Source organism: Mixophyes fleayi, chromosome 5 (genome assembly GCF_038048845.1).
Source record: "Mixophyes fleayi isolate aMixFle1 chromosome 5, aMixFle1.hap1, whole genome shotgun sequence".
Taxonomy (NCBI): Eukaryota; Metazoa; Chordata; class Amphibia; order Anura; family Limnodynastidae; genus Mixophyes; species Mixophyes fleayi.
This window is the reverse complement of record NC_134406.1, coordinates 247221069-247225115: the sequence shown is the minus strand read 5'-3', so window position 1 is coordinate 247225115 and position 4047 is coordinate 247221069. Positions and strand designations below refer to the sequence as shown.

The 4047-nt window shown below is 39.7% G+C and overlaps 1 long non-coding RNA gene across 1 annotated transcript; it reads left to right on the top strand.

Annotated features, from left to right (window-relative positions):
• The first annotated feature begins 3023 nt into the window (after positions 1-3023).
• Positions 3024-3769, top strand: LOC142157878 (uncharacterized). The gene is made up of 2 exons (XR_012692672.1): positions 3024-3200; positions 3337-3769. It is a non-coding gene; the product is annotated as an uncharacterized LOC142157878 (long non-coding RNA).
• Positions 3770-4047: the final 278 nt, after the last annotated feature.

The window sequence follows — 4047 nt, the reverse complement described above, 5'->3', positions numbered from 1 at the left end:
ACGTGATGCGGCCGTCTGTGCGCCCCCCCGGGCTGTACATTGCCAGCCCGCGCCTGGACGATGCACAGCTTAAAATCCTCTAGGGTAGTTCCTTGAATTCTACCAAAGTGAATACATTTTTGGAGCAATATGGCAGCATTGGCGTTGGAGCAGAAGTTTTCTCCGGCCAATGGGAGAATTTGGGTTGAGTGAGGGTATTACTGACAACCCACGGTGTAGGTGCACTGGGGTGCCTAGTTTTGCACAGCAGTGCAAAAACAAGATTTAACTTGGCGAAGCGAGATTATTCAAATGAGATAAAGGGGTGGAGGGTGCACATTTTTTGGAGATGTTCCTTTCGGTTTGGAAGCATACAAAAGGACTTTTTGCACTACCATTGAGTTAGCGGAAATCATCCTATGCTTTTAACGAGATGCATTTTGTGTCTTCCAGTCGCACTTCAGCGGATAAATAAACATCTAGTAGAAATTTGGGCAATGCAAAACAAGAACTTCATAGACACAAAAGTGTTACTTGTAATAAAGACAGTTCGGATGTCCCCTCACTCTCGTGATTAATGTAAGTCATAAATAAGGATAAACCTTTAGGAGAAAAACATGTATCAGTTTATTTTAATGAAAGTGATAGTTACAAAGTGTTTCTACTATGATGTTTGCAATATTGCCCTTCTGTACTAATAGGCTCAATTCCAGCTTGCACAAACATGTCACACGAGCAGACAGTGGGTGGGGACCTTGATCATATTTACCAACTTTTTTTTCTTTGCCTCAGGGAGATCCAGGAGGGGAGGTGAAGGTGAGGACGGAAGGGTGCAGGGTAATTTGTGAAAATACAAAATAATGTGATTCACCTCAAATCATGTCCTAAAGGCTTCCATTCTGCCCGCTAGGAATAGCCTGCTCTCCTGGGAGTCCAGGAGACCTATCCGGAATTCAGGAGTCTCCCGGACATTCAGGGAGAGTTGGCTATGATGACCTTGATGTGCGAAGGTTGGATCATCTGGTACAGTGTTGGCTAACCTGTGACACTCCAGGTGTTGTGAAACTACAAGTCTCAGCATACCCTTCCAGCAATAAGCTGCTATATATTGGCAAAGCATGCTGGGACTTGTAGTTTCACAACACCTGGAGTGTCACAGGTTAGCCAACACTGATCTAGGCACACCCAGGCCCTTTCAGAGGTTCATAGAGGCAAAGAGAAACCCAAATTAAGATGACTCCCACCCCCTTTTTTTACAAAAAAAACCCAACAAAAAAACCTACATTAAAAATGCATTTAATATGTATTTTACATTGAATGTAATGCTTAACTTTATTAAGATTTACAACTAAAATACTACCTACATATACTGATGTACTGGATTATTGAAGATTTCAAATTAGAAATGCTTTTCTAGGTTTTTTTTGTCAAATGCAGCAATGAATTTGGATAAATCCAACTATTACAGTTAATATTGAGCATGGCCAGCCCATTAAATCGCTCTTGCCCCATAGTTGAGCGATGATAATTTTTTACGTTCTTTAACACACTGAACGTTCCTTCACCAGAAGCAATAGATGCTGGCAAACGTGGAAAAAATATTAGTGATGTTGGGAAACACAAGAGAAAGTCCTAGTTCTAGGATGTCTGTAAGAAATTCCTTTGGTTGCTTTCTATAAAATCAGGAAAATGAGTTTGTCACTGAAATCTTGGGCTGTATCTTTCTTGTATTGTTGCTGTACGTTATCAGCTGCGGAGCGCAGGTCTTCATTACTCATTTTGTTGAACTCCAAAAGAAATTCAAACAAGTTACAAATTTCTCCCACTGAAGTAAATCAGACAGAATGGAGTCTGCGACTACATTGAAAACTTCGACCCTACAGTGCTTTTCGACATCGAATCGAGTAGATAAGTGGTGACTGGTGGAGAACTCTGTTAGAATCTAAATGTTTTTTTGCTACAATGTTGCACTCTGACGATCTCATCCCTTTTATCGGGCATCTGTTCAATGCCTTTGATAAAACATTTGATGTTGTCCAGCTCAACATCCAATTTAGCACTGCGTGCCTCAATAAGGAGGGTAGTGGGGATCCTCTACTCAGCGAAGGTTACTCAGCGAGGGGTAGTTACTGTACATGCCTGTATTTCACCAAACAGGAGTAAGAGCACATCCACACAGGGATTGGAGAATAAATGCAAATTTGAAGCTTGGTTTGTTTTGATGTTTTTATCCAGCCGTTGTCTGGTAATAAATAATGTTTTTACTTTGATTTGTGTTGTATCATATACAATAAGAGAACTTCCATTATCAATACATATGGATATGCAAACATGGTTGTTTTCTAAATTAAGAGAAACATAATAATTAAGTATAATCATCTTAAGAAGAAAGGAAGAAAGTATTGTGATCATTTTATTTTAATCTCATGAGGCCTGATTCATTAAGGATCTTAAATGAAGAGGATTCTTATTTCAGTCTGTGTGCTACATGAAAAAACAGGCAGTATTTAATTTATGTGCTAAACAGAACACTCATTTGCACCCCTTGCAATGTAACATGGTTTTGTCCAAGCGACTGAAATAAGAATCTTCTTCATTTAAGATCCTTAATGAATCAGGCCTATGGTCTATTGTTTTCTGACATTTACTTTTGTTACTGGCTGGTAGAAAATTCAGTTATTTTAGTGTCAATAAATTTACTGACAGTTGTAATCCATGGCTGCACCTAATAACCCTCCCACTACGTGTAGGTCTGTTTCAGCTGTTTTTTCCTGCTCTCTCCAAACATTTGTGATTGTGTTTACAACCCAAATATAAAGCTTGCTTCTTTCTTGGCTCTCCTGGAACATATATTCCAGTCACCTGATTTATTGTTGCTGTGGACTCAGATGATAATGTTTAGTATGACCCCTATGACTGGTTAATTGGCCACACCCATATGACATGCTGACGATGCCACAAACAATTGGCCAGACCACACCCAAACCCCACCCATACGACATCATTAACGACAGAGTAGTCTCAGGGTATAAAAGAGAGGGCTGGGAGCTCACAAGTCATCTGCTCCTGGCTGAAGGGCAAATTGGCCACTACCATGGCCTATCAAAGAAAACCAAAGAAGGTCCACGTGGCCAAAAAACGCGCAGTGACCGTCCGCAAAAGGAGACGTCAAACCACAAGACAGAAGAAGCGTGTGACCTATACTAAAGGCAGAAAGAGAGGTAAATATATATATTTTACAGCTACTGTATAACTTATAGTCTAGGCCAGTGTTGTTCAAGATTTCCTCAACAAATTCTGTCTACCATGAAAAAGTGACTCTTTACCCTAATAAGCTGTTATTTTTCATTGTTGCAGGTTACAGACGTAAACGTCTGACGTTTTAGAGACGAAAGACATGATGATGCAGGTGACCTGCTCCCCCTGCCAGAGGCAGCTCACCTGATCTTACACAGACACCTCATCTGGCCTTAAACAGCATTCAGAAAACGCAAAAAAAAAGAAAAATAAGAAGAAAAGGAAGAAAAAAATAAGTTAGTCAGCGTGGAAGGCTTAGTCACACTGAGTGTCAGCTTACTTCTGCATGGGACCATTGCCGTTAAGTTCGATAGCATTTAGGTTAATCTAGGTGCAGTTAAACATCATGGAAGAAGAAAATAAGTTAGTCAGCGTGGAAGGCTTAGTCACACTGAGTGTCAGCTTACTTCTGCGTGGGACCATTACCGTTAAGTTCGATAGCATTTAGGTTAATCTAGGTGCAGTTAAACATGGAATAAAAAAATAAGCAGAATTTGGTCTCCTGTGATTATTTTATGTATTAAGGGGGTTAATGTACATATTACATGCACACTGCACAAATGGTGCAGAATAAACACACCTTTAAAAGTCTTAAGACAAGAAGACTAGAGTCTAAAGATAAATAAGGAATACTTAATATACATAATTATACTGCCCGGCCACAAAGCCGGATCAGTATATGATTTGTGTGTTAAATGTTTAAGTAAGTGCTGGACAGGCAAGGTTTTATTTATGTTTTATTTATTTTGATTACCATAATAAAACTGGTTG